Below are 18,650 nucleotides of genomic sequence, written 5' to 3' on the forward strand. Positions count from 1 at the left end.
CCCCCACCTCCAAGTCTGGTACTCTTGTGCTGGTGCCCCAAAACCTAGGACAGGAGATGGCAGCTCCAGCGAGGTTTCCCTGATCACTCCTGTCCCCATCCACCCCTCCCCTCTAAGCTATTCTCTCAATCACAGCCGGAACCACCCTTCCTTCTTTACGGTTTTTTACTGTTTTCAAATTCATGTTGGTCTTCTCTCACTCAGCTAGATTACTTGCTGCTTCGCAAGGGATGGACTGTGCCCTAGATTTTAGAAACCCCAACCCTTCTGGGTTTTCTCTTTGTTTTCTCACTGTTTGCCAAATGATGGTGTCACACACACAGCCCCAGGGGCAGGATCAAAGAAGGCAGTCACTTGGGACTTGGGGGAAAGCAGTCTTGTTTTCCATGAGAAACAACCAGGGGGAGAAAAAAATCAATGTCTGAAATAACTGTTGAGAAAGAAGTGTGGCTTTCTCTTGGAGTCATAGAAAGTGGTTCTGATGTCAGCTTCACACGTAAGAGAATGGATTCAGGGTGAATCCCTAGTAGCTGGCCCAGGCTGACTCAACCCACAGGGAGCTGCCCAGCACATCAAGTATGGGGATTCTCCAGCAGCTACTCCTGCCAGAAACTTCTACCTGTGCCTATGCCCACGGCCCCATGATCTCCTGGAACAGCAACCCGAGGGGCCTACCTACCATGTTTCAGCCTCACAGCCTGCCAATTTCACCTCCCTGGCACTACCCATAGTAAATGCCATGAAGGAGACTCAGACTCAGGGGACCACAAATCTGCCCCATCTTGAGCAAATGATTTCCATTCTCTGGCTCTTGGTGTTAGTATCTTTGTAAAACAAAGAAATCAGACTAGCTGATCTGTGAGGGACCCTCTACCTCCAAAACTGCATTGTCTAGACTGGCAGGGAGTGTGTGGGTTTGGTTCTCATTTGGTTGGTTATCTTGTGTATGTCTTGGCCCATGCATGGCCACTTTGGCCCAGGGTGGAGAGCATCATTATCTACATCAAGTACTCTGTAACTAGAGAGTGACTATGTTGCTCCCCTCCAGGGAGGCCAGGGGTGGGCCTAAGGCATCCCAAAAGATGTGTGAAATGTCTTTGAAGTCAATAATTTCCCTTAGAAATTCATGTATATTTTGCATTCTTTTCTATATTATTACTGAGTTGCTTAATATAGGAATTTTTGTCCCCAAATCTTAGGATAAAGTGACCCTCCAGGAGGATGCTTCTTGCTAAAAGAAGCTTGTTTGAGCTTCCTGTAATGAACTGCTACATACTCCTGAAACTGGTTTAAGAAGCACTAATCTGGCCAGGCATGGTGGCTCGTGCCTGTAATCCCAGCACTTCGGGAGGCCGAGGCAGGCAGATCATGAAGTCAGGAGATTGAGACCACCCTGGCTAACACGATGAAACCCTATCTCTACTAAAAACACAAAAAAATTAGCCAGGCGTGGTGGTGGGCACTGTAGTCCCAGCTACTTGGGATGCTGAGGCAGGAGAATGGCATGAACCCAGGAGGTGGAGGTTGCAGTGAGCCAAGGTCACGCCACTGCACTCCAGCCTGGGTGACAGAGCAAGACTCCGTCTCAAAAACAAACAAACAAACAAAAAAAAACAAAAAACAAAAAAGAGGCACTAATAAGCACTAATCTGTGGGTGTTTGCAGGAACACCCAGGGCTGAAAATTCATCTTTTGATCCACCCAGGAATCCCTTCTCAGATATTCATCCTTTTCTGTTAAAATGCAAATTCCCTTGGGAAGGGGCTAAAAGTTAGAAAAAAACTGAGACAAATATAAAATTCTTTACTTGTGTCTGAGAGTCAATTACAGCAGGACAGTCCGTGGCTGTTTGGATCAGCAGTAGCTGGTGGCTGAGGATTTTGGTAAACTTCGGTTGAGTCAACACTGTGATTTGACTGTGTCCTTCAGAGCAAGAAGGACTTAGTCTCAGCACTAAGCAGGCCCCCTGGAGAACTGCATTCAGAGCTGGAACCATATGGCAGAGGGATTTGGACTAAACAGCAATGGTCTGGACAGAGATCACGGACGTATGTCACATGGGGAGTGAATGGAGAGATCAGGATGGGAGTGGGCTGGGAGATGCTCCCAATAGTCACCGTGGGAATGGGTTTTTGATTTGTGTAGCTCCAAAGGGCAGAACCTAGACTAGCACTCCTGCATTTTAGGAGTGCAGATTTTAGCTCAGCAGGGGGAAGCCCAGCACCTTGTGAAATGGGGATGGGCTGCCTCTGTAGAAAGAGGGTGCCCTGGTCCTGGGAGAGCCCTTCTATCAGTGGGGGGCTGGAGGGTCACTGGGTTATGGGATCCTTTAAAAGGGTGAGGTGCACATGGAAACACAGCTTCTAGATCCCCTTCAGGGAAGGGCTTGCTATCCAGCTGTGGGGAGTGTGGTCAGCAGAAAGCCTCCGGGGTCAGCTCTTCAGGGTTGGCCTCCCCTGCAGGGAGCCTCCTCTCCTGGGGCATTTGCATTTGGTGACTGAGAGAGGTCTGGACAAGCACAGAAGCCTGGACATCTAGGCAAGAGCTAGGCTGGCTAAGGCTTTGTTTGGTCTGCCTCCCTGTTTGATGTCTTCTTCTGTACCCCAAACTCCATCCCAGTGTGTACTTGGGAAAAACTCTACCTGAGACAAAAGCATACAACATGGGATGGGTCATCCTGAGATTCCAGGGATCCTACTATTATTCGTCACTTACACCTGATTGTGAATAAATTCACTGAAATCTTTGCAGGGAACAAGTTTATACAGGTGTAGCTTAAGGAAACGAAAGGGAAAAGAGTCACAAGACAAGTAGGTTAAGAGATAAGGGATTGAAGTTTACGCTTTAAATGTGTGGATTATATCTCAATAAAATGTTCTTTTTTTAATGTTTAAAGAGAGAGAGAGAGAGAATGAAGCTGATCTAAGATGTTCAGACCCTCCCAGGCTGTGCTAGGGTACAGGTACTCTAGCATTGCAGCTGGGTATCAAGAACTGGAAGGACTCGTGCAGGACCCTTGGCTTCTCAGCAAGGCTGTCCCCACGAAGCAGATTTCACACACCCATAGCACACCCAAGGCATGGCTAGCAGCCCTTGGAGGCCCTGCTGGCCCCACCAACACCACAGAGAATCAGGGAGGAGCCCTCCTGCCAGCCACATCCCAAGGCTGCTATTGTGTTCTCCTCCAGCAGGGGTCAGCAGACTGTTTCTGTAAAGGGCCAGAGAGCAAATATTCAAGAGTAGGTGGGCAATATGGTCTCTGTTGCAACTGCTTAACCCTGCTGCTGTAGCACAAAAGCAGACATAGATAGTAAGTAAATGAATGTGCATAGCTGTGTTCCAATAAAACTTTACTTACAAAAACAGGCAACGGACCAGATTTGGCTTAGGTATATAGTTTGCTGACCTCCGTCCTAAAATCATGGACCAGCCTAGTTGGAAATAATCCCAGGCCACAGAACAGGAAGGTTTTCTCTACTTGGAATCCAAAACGGCATCATGTTTCTTGTCTTCCAGGCTTTGCTGGAGAAATGGAACCAAATGTTCTATATATATTTGACATACATTAAAGTTCAACTGGGAACAGAGATTCACAGGATATGGTTCCTGCTCTTCAGGTCCCCATGTAAATAAGGAGGTGATTCTCATTGAGTGTGATAAACACATGGGAGATGTGGGTACATATGTGTATGTTTGGGCTAAAACCACCACTAGCCAATGTCGCCGGGGTTTGGATAATCAACTTTGGGGGCCTGGGTCAGTTGACCCTCATGGTGGTTAATAAAGTAGTATCTGTCGTCACTTCTAGCTGTGGTCTTTACACATCTACAGAGGACTTGCCTTTTTCTTTTTTCTTTTTAAATTATTTTTTCAAAATTAAAACAAAAAACAAAAAACAAAACTTTAAATAGAGACAGGATCTCCCTATGTTGCCCAGGCTGGTCTTGAACTCCTGGGCTCAAGGGATCCTCCTGCCTCAGCCTCCCAAAGTGCTAGCATTACAGGCGTGAGCCACCATGCCCAGTCACCTTTTTCAAATTAATCTTGGAAACAAAAACATAGTCCCAGTTTGACACTGAAACAGAGCCCACAGGTATTGTTTTGGTGCATAGGCCACAGAACCGGAGAGTTGTCACAGCCACTGCATGGGAAGGCCACGGGCTGGGTGTGGCTCCAGATCCACGTTCTCGCGTCCTGGGCCTGCTCAGTGTGTTTCGGCTCCTGTGTATGCTTTTCTCTCTGCAGTGCCACGACATCCGACCCCGGCCTTCTCAGAGGACGCTAACCCGCCTGCCCGCCCGAGACTGCCAGCCCTGTCTGTGGGTGCCCTCTGGTGGCCTGTCGGCTGGAGAGCCTCGGCGCCTGTTAAGGCAATCAGTCAGGGAGAAGGAGGAAGCGTGAGACTGAGTTGCAGACATTTCCACCAGCTCCTCCTTTGCCAACACAAACCCAAGCCTCCCCCTAGGGATTTTGGAGTGCATTCAGAGCTTGGGGAAGGAATCATTTTCATTCCTAATTCGATACCCTTCATTTTTTCAACCGGGATGGTTCACATGATCAAACCGCACAAGAGGCCGTCGCTCTGTGTTCTGCTTATGGCCGAGAGGGCACGGCGGCTCCCGAGGGCACGGCGGCTCCCCAGGGCACTCAAGATCTGAGGGATCTGGGGGCCCAACAAGTTAAGAAGCAGCTTTGAATCTCTTCCTGGGGAGGCAATTCTTGCGTCTAATTTTCTGCTGCTCTTCTTGTTCCTTCAGTGTCTACTGCAGTGGGGGTCTCAGTGGGAATGGACTAAGGATGCAGGAAAAGTATGGGGGTCTGAGTACAGGCAGGTACAGAGCTGACTCGGCTCCGCAAACACCGTAGAAACTAGTCCCGGTTCTCCCACCCATCTACTCACATGGCTGGAGGACTTAGCAAGGCCCTGGAGCACACTGGTTGACTCCACGGACTCCTGATCCAGGCTGCCTGGGTTCCAATCCCGGCTCTACCACTTTCTAGCCATGTAACCTCAGACAAGTTCCTTAACCCCTTTGTGCTTTGGGGTCCTTGTCTGTAAGATGAAAGTCATAATATTGCCTACCTCCAGGGTTGTTTTGAAAGATAAGTGGGTTGGTACCTGAGAAAATGCTCAGTAAATGTTTCCTGTTGTTATTCAGGAGAAAGCTCATAGTAACGAGGATAGGAATCTGAAGACCTCAGTTTCCATCCCAGAGCCACCTTATCCAGTTATGTGTGTTCCGGGAAGGGTGACCTCACTTCTCTGTGCTTAGAGCCTTCTATTCCAAGATAGGGATGAGGACTAACTCCTTCCTCTAAACTCCTCCATGGCTCTCCATTGACCTCATGATGAAGGCCCAGCTCCCTCACCTGGCCTCTAACGCTCTTCATGCTCCAGCCCCTGCCCTTCTCTCAAGTCTCATTTCATGCAACACCCAAGGTGATGATGGCTGATGAGTGATATTGTAAAGCACCCATCAGATCATGTCTCTCCTCCGCTCAGAGCCTTCCAATGGCTTCCCATGCCACTGAGAGTAAAATCCAAGGTGTTCTGCACAGGTTGCCAGGTCCTACAGCCTGACCTCAGCTCCCACCACCCCCACCCCCCACGCCACACCCCCCCCCCCCCCCACACACACACACACCTCTGTGGCTGCTCCCAGCTCCCTCTTCCAGGATGCCGGCCCTCTCTTGCCTTGGGGCCTGATATGGTTTGGCTCTGTGTCCCCACTCAAACCTCACCTCGAATTGTAATCCCCACATGTCAGGGGAGGGGCCTGGTGAGAGGTGATTGGATTATAGAGGCCGACTTCCCCCTTGCCAATCTGGTGATAGTGAGGGAGTTCTCAGAAGAAGTGGTTGTTTGAAAGTGTGGCACTTCCCTCTTCGCTCTCTCTCCTGCTTTGCCATCGTAAGACATACTTGCTTCCCCTCCTCCTTCCACCATGACTGTAAGTTTCCTGAGGCCTCCCAGTCATGCTTCCTGTACAGCCTGTAGAACTACGTGTCAATTAAACCTCTTCCTAAACTACCTAGTCTCAGGTGGTTCTTTACAGCAGTGTGAGAACGGACTAATATAGGGCCTTTGCCTTTGCTGTTCCCTTGGCCGGGAGCACTTCCCTCAGAGCTGCCTGGTCAGCCTTGCCTCCTTCAGGCTTCTGCCCAAGGGTCTCATAATGAGAGGGGCCTTCCCTGACTTCCCCGCAGGTGACAGAACACTGCCCCATCGCTCTCTATCCCCTGGTCTGCTTTATGTTTCTCAGTGGCCTTGCCATCACTAACCCGTACGTGCAGATTTGACTTGGCTAACTGTCTGCCTCCCCGATGTGCAGTGTGAACAGGTGCTTTGTTTTGCTCCCTGCTGTGTCTCCAGCTCCTAGAACTCTGTTGGTCACGAAATAGGTGCTCAAAATCAGTGTGGATCTGTGAAGGATGCTGGCTTGCCTAACAGAGGAAATTGCTTTGGCGAGGAACATCCAGGAAAGATGTCTCTTAACCTAAAAACTGGAGGCACCATCTAAAAGACCTCCAGTAAGGGAGACAGCACTCCAGGCTCCCCACACCACCACTGCCCACCTTTCTACCTCCAGGCACCTGGGAATTGGCCCCAGGCAGGATGAAGTCACAACAGGCTGGGTGGCCAGCCTGAGTTCTCTCCCGCTGCAGGCAGGAGCACCTCTTTTCACTTTTTATTTCTACACCACATTACTTGAACACTTGGTGGCTTCCAAAATGAAGCCATATGGTTTGATGGCAGCTCTCTGGAGGGAAATGCCGCCCTTTAATTGTCCTCAGGACTATTCTGAAAATAGAGTCCTTTTTATTCAAAGCTTAATTCCGTTAATGTTCCCAATATAAATGAATAATAGAAAGCGTAAGCGAATTCTCTCCTGACAGTGTTCCTCTGCTCTATTTAAAGATCCTTCTGGGGCAGAGCCTGGACTCTGCTTTTACCAAACCCACTTAAAAATCCCTCCCCCAAGAAACTGCACTGATTTTCCTTGGGCACAGTGTGTCCTGGAGAGGGACATAAAACGGTGTTGAGGAACATCTGCTCGTGGACCCAACCTCCCAGACTGTGCACTTTGTCCACTCCCCACCACCAAGCTGATCCAAGGGGATACAGGAAGCCTCAGTCCCCAGAGGCTTCAAGAGGGTTATGATGCTGAGGGGGACAAGGGACACAGGCAACAGTACAGAGCAGAATGGAGCACAATGATGTAGTCACAGCATAAACAACTGAGTTAACTTGATGAGACTGCTGGGAGTGCCTTGTCAGTTCCAGACATGGGTAGATTACAGTCATTCAGGAAGCCTGAATGCTCAACTCAGTGCCTACTTCTTCCAGGAAGCCTTCTGCGCAGCTGGAGAGGATCTCCCCTTCGCAGTACCTATTGCACTGATCGCACCCCTGGGTGGTACTGAGCTGTCGCCACCTTTGAGTATATATTTGGGCACAGATGGAATCACTCCCTCGGGGACACCTGCTCTGGCCAGGGTGTGGAAGCTTTTCTGTGTGCTCTATCACCCCCTGCACTCCATCCCTCCATGATGCCACAATGGTCACAACCAGTGGGGTTAGCTGCAACATGTTTGTGTCCCTCACCAGGTCTAACGCACCGGGAGGGGAGGACCCCTGTTGGTCTGGGTCATTGCCATATGCCCTGTGTCTAGCACAATGCCTAGACCACGGTGGGCCCTCAATCAATCTGTGGAGAATAAAGGAATCTCCCCTACTAGAATGCAATATCCTAGATGTACACAGCCGTGTTCCACACTCCTTTGTCCCTTTACCAATACCTATCAGTTTTAGCATTCTCTAACTACTTGCTGGCTAAAGGAATGAATGGGAGGAAGGTGTCACAGCAAAGATGGTATTTGAGTTGGGTTCTCAAAATTGAACCAATTCAGAAAGTCTCAGAAGGAGTGACTGATTAAGATCCCACTAGCCCTTTACTGTGCTCTAGCACCCTGGTGGAGTTCTCATGGTTAATCCTCTCATTGTTAATTACAGGAAAGGCCACCCAGAGGCATAACAGAGAGGGTATGCTTGCCGCCTGGCTTCTGGGTCTGCCCCAGCCATATACCTATGCAGGAACCACCTTTGCATCCTCAGATCCCAGTACAGTGGCAGACTCCTCATAAATATATGTTGGATAGAATTGAATATCTCACATCCACTAGTTGGTATTCCGTAGCCCACAAGACTGGGACATCCAAGACCCTAGGTGTAGAGGAAATGTATGCAGAAGGGGCCCTAAGCAAAAATGGCCCCATCTGCTCAGCTAGATTCTGCAGCCTGAGATTCTGCATAAGTGAAAGGATTCTAAGTCTCAGACAGCCACCAAGCCCTGTCAAGTTCATTCTGAAGGCCTGTCACACCCAAGATGTATAGTGAGAGTCACCTCCATGCAGCAGAGCTGGGAGGAGTCCAGCACAGCCCCTAATGGCTGACACATGACTCATGTGAGGATGGATGGGTGGAGTGGCATCTGAGAAGGAGGCAGGGTCTTCAGGAAAGGAGGTGCCTAATTCAGAGCATGGGCTGGGCTGTGTGGAGGCCCCACAAGGCTCATCTATCTTGGTGGGCAGTGGGTTCCCAGAGTTGTAAAATTTCATTTCTCCTGGAGCTTCTGATCCATAGGTAGTTTGAACTGGTGAAACAGGAAAAGTTCCCTTGTTCCCCTCTCAGGGCATGCGATGGAGGTGTGGCTCGCTTCTTCAGTGCCCCACTGCTCACACCTCTAGGGCAGCATGCAGACAGGAAGGCTGTGGGGCTGCAACCCCATGGCAGCGTCTAGGGGTAAATGTTTGCTGCTGAAGCCCAGTGGGCATGTGTTACAGGGTGCTCTTTCAGTTTAGCCATCTGTAGGCAGCTTGTATTAATCAGCTCAATTAGACCCCCTGCCTTATCTCAAGGACAGAGGACTTTCTGTATCCTGGGGCTTCTTGCCTTGGTGTATCGGAAGAATCAGATCACATGTGGGCTTGGACAATGAGTGCAAGGTTTTATTGAGTGGCAGTAGCTCTCAGCAGATGGGGGAGCCAGAAGGGAGATGGGGTGGGCAGGTGGTTTTCCCCTGGAGTCAGGCCGCTCAGTGGCCAGGCTCTCTTCCAACTACCCTTGGGCTAACTGTGCCTTGTTCCGCTGGTCGTTGGCCTGCTGATGTCTGCTGGTGCTTGTCAGTGTGTTCTTCCACTCCTCTCGAAGTCCAGCTGCTTGTGTCTCTGCCGGCTAGGGTCTCTGGGATTTTTTTTTTTTTTTTGAGACGGAGTCTCGCTCTGTTGCCCAGGCTGGAGTGCAGTGGCGCGATCTTGGCTCACTGCAAGCTCCGCCTCCCAGGTTCACGCCATTCTCCTGCCTCAGCCTCCCAAAGTAGCTGAGACTACAGGCGCCCGCCACCACGCCTGGCTAATTTTTTTTGTATATTTAGTAGAGACAGGGTTTCACTATGTTACAGGATGGTCTCGATCTCCTGACCTTGTGATCCACCTGCCTCGGCCTCCCAAAGTGCTAGGATTACAGGTGTGAGCCACTGCACCCAGCCAGGTCTCTGGGTTTTATAGGCACAGGATGGGGGCATGGCGGGCCAGGGTGGTCTTGGGAAATACAACATTTGGGCATGAAAACAGAAATGCCTGTCCTCACCTAGGTCCGTTGGCACAGGCCCGGGGGTGGAGCCCTTGCCAGGGACCATGTCCTTCCCTTCCCAGCATTTCCCTGGCCCCATCCTGTATCACTGGGAATATTCCAAATGCAGGGCCGCAACTGCAGAGAGAAGCATAACAGTACCCCTTCATCCTGTCTATACCTCTCCTACCCCTTTCTTCTGGCCACACCCCTCCCCCCAACAAAATGAGAAAAGAGACACAGAACAGGAAAGTCAAGGCAGCAGCTCAGATGTCCGTCTTCAGTCTGCGCTCTACAGGAATGTGCCTTTAGGTTCACTAGATGATATAGGTGCTGCTGGCAAGAGACCCCTCTAGGAAGTGGCTGCCAAGCTCATCCAGCCCAGACAGCAGCTGTGAGCTGGTCTGGGGCAGAGCTGGGGGAGCCATTTACCTCCCATGCCTCGTACATAATAGGGGGTCCCTGGGTAGGATCTGGGGCAGGTGATCAGGCAGGGATACCTTCATCCCAGCCCTGTAGCTTTTGTCCCTGCCACCCCTTCCTCTTCCAGGAGTGCTCTGGTGCCTGCCAAGATAGGCTGCAAAGCCCCACACTGCCAGCCTGGGGACAAGACACTCCTAGCTCTCAGCACAGGCAAGCTCTCCCCACCCCAAGGTCCCTGTCTCTGGTGGATGCTCCAGGCTGTCTCTGTGCCTCTGTCTTTACCTAGTTTAAGCCTCAGTTCCTTTGGGCATACAATGGGAACAATAATAATAACCTTCATTTTCTATTTGGGACTGTTAGCATAATCCAGGGAGACCTTGGGTGTGAGGTCCAGGAGGACCCATCAGGGGCTCCAGGTTAATTATTGTTATTACTTCTGCTTGACTGACAAAGAAAGGGGAAGAAGAGAGGCCACATGCTCAGACAGGCCTGCTGTGATCAGGCTGAGGACTGGCTGGACTCTGTTCATTCTATTTCAGCAGGTCTGTAAGCGGGAATGCAGGAAGCAGTATCAGGCCCACAGCCCAGAAGAGTGGGTGGCACTGGCTGAGAGAGGGCAGATAGGGGGATGGCCAGTGGCCAGGATCATGCCCAAGGGGCTGTCTGGGGCCTCAGCTCCTTAGGGCCCAGGGAGGTGGAACGCGCCGGAGGCTGTGGAACCATGAGGCAATTTGGGAGCCTCCCTGCCTGTTCCTAGATCTTCTCAGGGAGTGGAACAGCCCTAGAGAGGGCAGCTTCCAGTGTTGCCCAGGCTAGAACAGAACAGCCTGAGCTCCCCTGGAGACCTCTGGGGTTGTCTGAGGCCTGTCAGCCTCTTCCTTGGAGGGCCTCAGTGCCTTCTTCTGGGACCAATAATATATCAAATGAACTGAAATACCCAGAGAGCCCCCTGGGGGCTGGCACCGAGCCTGGCACTGCTGGGAATGCAAAGGGGACTTAGACCCGTTGCTCACTCTCCAGGCAATTCCAATCCAGTGTGAGCAGTTGGGGAGAAAGGGCGGCAGGAGGGCGAGGCAGCAAACACCCAGGTGGCTGCTCCCAGGGCAGAACGTGAGGTCCGAGAAGACCAGGAGAGCACCAGAAACCAGAGAGACGGGACATTCCTGTCTGTCTAGGAGAGGTGGGGAAGGTCAGGAAGACTTTTGTGGAGTTGGGGTTTCCTTAGAGACATTTCTGAGCATTGGTTTTGCCCTGAGGCTGGGTTTTAGGTCTTGACTCTGCTATTCCTATGAACAAGTAGTTTTGAATTCTCCAAGCCTGTATTTCCTCATCTATAAAAGAAGGAAAATAATATATCTGGCCATGCAGTGGCCGTGGTGATGGAATGAGATCATGTTCACAGCACTGAACAGGGTGTCTGTAAAGCAAGTCTCAACAATACTCACTGTGCTTGAGGGTGGATGGGATTGAATTTAGAGAGGTGGTGGGGAAAGGAAGGAGCCAGCAACAGGACAGGGCAATTCAGCCCATCAGCTTAGGTTTGAGCTACTCAAAAATTCATTTTGGGTAATTAAGGAAGTTTCTACTTAAGGGCTTCAGTGGGGAAACGTTTTATAAAATGAACATTTCTTTTTAAAAAGTGAAAATTCTGTCCCTGTTTTTCTGCTTTCAAGTCTAGATTTCATAGAATTATTCCAGCATGCATTAAGCACATTGTTTATCCAAGGTGCTGTGCTCAGAGTTGTGGCGATCCAGAGAGACCAGGTCGCTTCCACCTTCAAGGAGTTTGCAAGTTCATGTGCACAGCCCTGTGGGAGAAGGCGATTTCAGGAAGCCTAGCCCAACCCCTCTCTCAAATGCCTCTAAGGCACTGCCACAGATGGGTTCCCCACCCCCAGACACCATGGTGTTGGGCAGATCTGCTTCTTTTGCTAAGATCAAGGGCAAATGGGCCACTGCTTACTAAGGTGGGCAAAGTGGGAGCAGCTGGAAGTGAACACTAGAGATCTGGTGAGAAATTCCAAGACTCCAGGGCAAAACTTCCCCAATGAGCCCTCCTTTGCTGAATTTAAAATGAACAGCCCAGCTGCAAAGAGAGTATTTGTTCTGTGTTCACAGGGAAATGGCCTGTGAAGGTCTGACCTTGGCTCTGACTTCCACACCCCCTCTTGCCACAGACCAGAGCCATAGAAGCATTAACCCTCAGTCCACCGAACCATTGCTATTCAGCAAAAGGCACCCAGCTCCTCGTGTGGGGTTAGGGGAAGTGGGTGCAGCACATCACAGTGGTCATTTATTAAGCTTCACCTACTGTGTGAGGTGCCTCATTATGCTAAAAGATAGATTCCCCATTTTACAGAGGAGGAAACTGAAACTTAGCAAGGTTTAATAACCTGTTCAATACTCATACAGCTAAAATGAAGCCAATGAGAAATGCTTATCAGAGCTGGACATCAAAGGCTGTGTTTTTAACCACAGCTCTACCAGCACCCAAGCCAGTGCTGTGTTTTAAGCCCTTAAGGGACTCTGACAGTTTTCTTTATGAACCTTTATTCTACAGTTCCAAATAGCAGAACTGTGGATTGTAGGGAAGAGGGTTGGAAACTCACAGCCATGAGGCTGCATCTGATCAAAAATACATTTTATTTAGCTGAAACAACATTTTGTGTGTGTGTGTGTGTGTGTGTGTGTGTGTGTGTGTGTGTTTTGTAGAGGTGGGGTCTTGCTATGATGCCCAGGCTGGTCACGAACTACTGGCCTCCAGTCATCTTCCCACCTCGGCCTCCCAAAGTGCTGTGCCCAGCCCTAAAATAATGTTTTTAAATTAAAACATTTTAATTTAAGTGTCTTTCTTAACATGTACCGCATAACCTGTTTGGCCTTTTCCGTGTTGAATTACCTGCCTGGCCTGGAAAGCATCGGAATCTGTGACCCTGTAAGAGCCCATCTCTCATCCTCACTGTGATGGCAGGGCTGGTGCCTTGGGACACTTGTGTTTTGAAGGTGCTTCATCTCCTTTCTCTTGGAAGGTACTTTGGGGCTGCCTCATCTGCACTGAGAAATCAGACCGAGGGCCCAGAAAAACTGATAGAACCCTCACCCTTCCCTCACTTCACCAACTTTGCCTTCTCCTTCCCACTCTGCCAAGGACTCCACAGTCCCAGACAGGGGAGCCTGTGTTCCCAGGGCCAGAAGTCCACTGTGTGTGGGCAGCTCAAAGGGGCCAGGCTGCCAGCATTGACCTCATGATCTTCAGTGGACCTAGAAGTCCACAAGGCCTGGCATTGACTGAGACCGCTGGGCTCAAGGCTGGGCTACTGCCACCTGGTCCAGAGAGCCTACAAACGCAAGGCAGCTCCCGTCCCAGGTCTGCTGCGCTTCAAGACAGCACCAACAGCAGCTGAGGTGAGGGCCCCAGGCCCAGGAGAGGGGGCTGGCTGGTCCCCTGAGCGTCGTAAGGGCTATGGGTACGCCTGTGTTCACATGTTCCCAAAACAAGTCCTGGACAGCCTGTCTCATGACACCAGGAAACAGTTGCTTGATGGGAAAACTTCTGTGTGTGTGTGTGTGTGGGTGGGTGCGTGTGTGTGTGTGTGCTGGAGGGAAGAAGAAAGGAAGGGAAAAAAAAACAAGAGAGCACTGAGCAATTCCAAAGGCGTGTGGTTTTCTTCTTGTGGTTTGATGCAAGGGCTTGGTGGTTTAAGTAAAGCCCTGAGCCCAGATTGTGGGACAGTTAAAGACTAGGTGGAGCAGGGGTGAGCCCTGAGAACAAAGAGCCTATTGAGGGTGCCCTGCCCAGGGGGAAGAGGCAGGCAGCAGAGGGTGGGGCAGCCCCACTCACCTGTGGGAGCCCTCCTTGGGCACAGGCTTCTGGTCTACCCAAAAGCTGTCACAAGTATGACTCACCTAGGAGCTCTTCTAGCAACTGTCGGGGGCAGTGCTGCATGAGGGGAGCCTCAGACAGAATGCAGTCCCCTATGTGAGCCATACTTGGGGTTCAGTAGAGGAAGTCACCACAGAGAAAGACCAGAGGTGATAGTCTGGATTTTCATGCTGGAACAGTTGCTAACACAGCACCAGGCCCCAGAGCTTGGACAGGGTCACCTGCAGCTCTGACTTTCTAAGATTCTAGAGCTCTTTTTAGGGGCGTGGCTTTTCTTTCTACTTCTTAGTCTCAGCACCCTGAAGGAGCCTAAGGTATGGCATAATAATAGCTAAATGTATACAGCCCTGCTCACTTGACAGACACTAAATATTCTAAATCTTCTCTGCTAGCTCAGCTCATTTAATCCTCACCATTCTAAGAAGTCGGTCCTGTGGCGATTTCTGTTTTACAGATAAGGAAACTGAGGCACAGAGAAGCTGAATGAGTTGCTGGTTTGTGAGTCCAGGGAGTGGGCTCTGCATCTAGATTACTGATGATACACTGGCTCATTAGGGGAAAGGGAGAATGTCCAGGACAAGGGCAAATATCAGATCCCACGGCACAGGCCCCTGTAGCCCAGACCCTTCCTTCAGCCTCCTCCCCACAATAAACACAAACCAACGCAGAAGATGATGGTCACCCCCCCAGGGAGGCTGACGCCCTGGCTCCTGACCCAGAGGAAAGCGAAAGGAGTTGGGCCCACCTGGCCCCTGCACTGTCTGAGAGGCAAGGACAGGCACTGGTTAGCGGGGCGAGCTTGATGAGTCAGACGCCCACTGCGCTGAGTAGCCTTTGAATACACCTCTACTGTGAAGAATATGCCCAGGGATTGGGATTTTCTGGTAAATTGTAATTTCTGGGTGTTACACACCCTGTTAGCTTTGAGTACTGTTGCTGGAAACCTCCTTAAAATGACTGTGTAGGGATAATCCCAGCAGGGCAGCTCCCTGTCACCCCAAAACAGAGTCCCTGGGCTGAACACTGACACATAATTTGTGGGTTTCCTTTCGGCTGACCCCCAGGCTCTGGGAACTGAGTTGCAGGCAATCTCCACACCTGGCCCGTCACCCCGGTGCCCCTCCAGTAGCGTCTCGCCTCCCCTCTTCTCAGATCACAGGGCATGCTAAAGCTGACAGTGAGTCGGGAGACCCTCTAAGATCCCACAAAGCAGCACAGTGGGTGGAAAGAGAACATTGGAATCCCAGAGACCAGACTTAGAGCCTGTTACTCGCACTCTCTGATAGATAAATAAAAATGTCCAGCTCGTGGTTACTATGAGGATTCAAAGGGGCTTAGCTCCTATAGCACTGAGCATGGTGCCTGGCACAGAGTAAGCGCTTAGTGGGTGTTAGCTGTTACTACCTGGACCAGCACCTGAGTCTACTGAGAGTGAAACTGATGCTGGAGAAGTGATATTGAATAATAATCTGTACCAGGACCAAGCATGGTAGTGCAGGCCTGTAATTCCAGCTACACAAAAGGCAGAGGTGGGAGGATCGCTTGAGCCCAGGAGTTCTAGACCAGGCTGGGCAACACAGCAAGACCATCGTCTCCAAAAAAAAAAAAAAAAAAAAAAAAGGAAACAAAATGCTGGGTGTGGTGGCTCATGCCTGTAATCCCAACGACTTGGGAGGCTGAGGAGGGAAGTTTCACTGTAGTCCAGGAGTGAAGGTTGCAGTGAGTTATGATCGTGCCTCTGCACTCCAGCCTGAGTGACAGAGCAAGACTCTATCTCAATAACGACAAAATAATAATTTGTACCTGGCATTTTTTATTAGAATTTTCCATATATTTCCTTATTTGTTCCATGAAATAAAATGAAGAGTCACTTGAGAGCCAGAGAGGTTAAGAAACTTGCTGTTGCTTTCCTGGCCTGAGGATCTCCACAAAACCCGGTCCAGAGCTGCAAGCCAGGAACCATCTCGTGAGAAAAGTCCATGCCTGTCAACTTCGCTTGAGAATGTGCTATATCTGGAAGCCATTAGCTTTATCCCTAGTGAGTAACAATTTAATCTGGCAAAGGCAAATAATAAATTAGACTATTTATTTATTTATTTATTTATTTTATTTATGTATTGATTTATTTATTTTGAGATGGAGTCTCCCTCTGTCACCCAGGCTGGAGTGCAGTGGCGCGATCTCAGCTCACTGCAACCTCCACCTCCCGGGTTCAAGTGATTTTCCTGCCTCAGCCTCCTGAGTAGCTGGGATTACAGGTGTCCAACACCATTCCCAGCTAATTTTTGTATTTTTAGTAGAGATGGGGTTTCACCATGTTGGCCAGGGTGGTCTCGAACTCCTGATCTCAAGTGATCCACCTGTCTCAGCCTCCCAAAGTGCTGGGATTACAGGCATGAGCTACCGTGCCTGGCTAAAATTAGACTTTTTAGAACAGGATACAACATTGGGTTGTGTGAAACTTTAAATTTATTGTGTTGAAACTAAACTCCTCTTATTGCCAAATTAGAACATTATTGTTCATATTGGCAAAGAAATCCACACTTTTACAAAACAGTTTTCTACCAGGCTTCTTGAAACATGAGCTCTTCCATATTTTTCAGGACCAGAGCTATTACATAAAACTAGGCACACATGAGTGCTTGCATGGACAATGTTAGCACACTTAAGTTCCAATTTATAATGTGTAAAGCCCCAAATTGGAGCTGGCTAGATAGTCTGTGAGGCAAGACTTAATGGGTAACATGAACCTGCTTTGTCCATGTTATCCTGTGTCTGACACAGCATCATGTGTCTGACACAGACTTTGGCTTGCTGGGGTCACCATCCCTGGCTTCCTTCCCACATTTCTGCCTAAACCATGCTGCTGCCACTGCTTGTAACAACTTCCCCATGCTGGCAAGAATCTAGATTAGGCACAAGCCTACATGACCAACACATAACATTTGCCACACCAAGTTGTCCTCTGTTCCTAGACTTGGCTAAATTGCTACATCTAGATCATGGCCTCTAGCTTTCTGAGTACCTGCTATGGAGCAAAATAATGTAAGATAAGAGCGTTAGCACCCGCTAGGAAATGGAAGACAAAGTAGAGCTACAAAATAAATGTCTCTTCATTTCTCCCTTCTGTGGATAACTCTGAGAACTGGCTTCTCCTTGAAATTCTAGAGAAAATCCACCATGCAGCATGAACACACATGCCAATTGAATCACATGCCTCCTCATGGTTAATCATGAAGCAGTGGCCAGCACAGTAACACATTGCATTGTTTTACATGTATCTTTGCCTCACTTCCCTTTTTTTTCCACCCTTATCTCCCTGTTCTTATGCCTTGCAAATACAGTGTCAGCACTTTAATCCTTGCTTAAAGCTCTGCATCCAAGAGTGATTCTAGAAAACAATTATCAGGATGGAATTATGAGTTGAATGTCCCATTTGTCTTAAAGTAATAGGTATTCCATTGCTGGTAGTACATGGCCAGTAACAACTCCTTGGCATTTGGTAGACTTATGATTTTTTCAATTTTCACTGTAGTTAATGGGGATAAAGTGCAGGTCAGGCATAAGACAAGGCATTGGAAGATTAAGTGGCCACGGCCTTCAACCAGTATAGAAGCTGACATGGTTCGGGTGTGTCCCCACCCAAATCTCATCTTGAATTCCCACATGTTGTAGGAGGGGCCTGGTGGGAGGAATTGAATCATAGGGGCAGGTCTTTCCCATGCTGTTCTCATGATAGTGAACAACTGTCACAAGATCTGATGGTTTTAAAAAGTGGGGTTTCTCTGCGCAAGCCCTCTTCGCTTGTTTGCCACCATGTGAGATATGCCTTTCACCTTCCGCCATGATTGTGAGGCTTCACCAGGCACCTGGAACTGTAAGTTGATTAAACTTCTTTTTTTTGTAAACTGCCCAATCTCGGGTATGTCTTTATCAGCAGTATGAAAATGGACTAATACAGAAGCAATGTCACCTATGAGGCTTTTGGACTAGGACGGTTACTTATGGCAGCACTAAAGACATTTAAATAAATAATAGGGTCAGGGAAGTTGATTAATGGCTCTAAAAGCCAGGTGACTTCTATGGCAATATTAAAGGAGGTCTTTGTTTCCTGCAACATCAGGGAAAACTGTGTGAAAATCAGGTTCAGAATCTGATTCTAAGGGTTTTGGAGCTGCCATGAAGATGAAATGCGTAGCCTTGGCAAGTATGCTATGTCAAGTTAGGGTCCTGATAGGGAAAATGTAGAAATCTCAGACTTGGGATGGAGACAATTAGGTGGATGAAGCTGAGCATCTAGAAACTCCAAATTCCTGTAAGCCCTCGTTCCCCAAAGACGTGACACCTTCACCTTTGCCAGAGAAGACTAGACTCTACTTGCTGGATGTAGAGTATAATAATCTCACCTGAAGCAGTGGCTTCCCAAGGTGATGCCCCGTCCTCCTCAAGAAAAGCTAAACTTCACCACCTCTCATTCTCTCCAGACTGAGAGCCAGAGGCAGGTCTCAGCAAGCTCAAGTGCAGATGCAAAATCCTGTTTCAGGGTGAAATTGTCTAGATGAGAAAAGAGTTACAAACCCTAGCAAGAACTGCTGAACATAAAGTGAATATTGAGGGTAGTAGCCCAAAGAGGGGGGCGAATACAGAGCTGGATAGTAGGGTATTTGTTGACATGGGATAACTCATTTATGACTCATAATTTAGTTTTGTATC

This window comes from Gorilla gorilla, chromosome 17, assembly GCF_029281585.2.
Source record: "Gorilla gorilla gorilla isolate KB3781 chromosome 17, NHGRI_mGorGor1-v2.1_pri, whole genome shotgun sequence".
NCBI classification, from domain to species: Eukaryota; Metazoa; Chordata; class Mammalia; order Primates; family Hominidae; genus Gorilla; species Gorilla gorilla.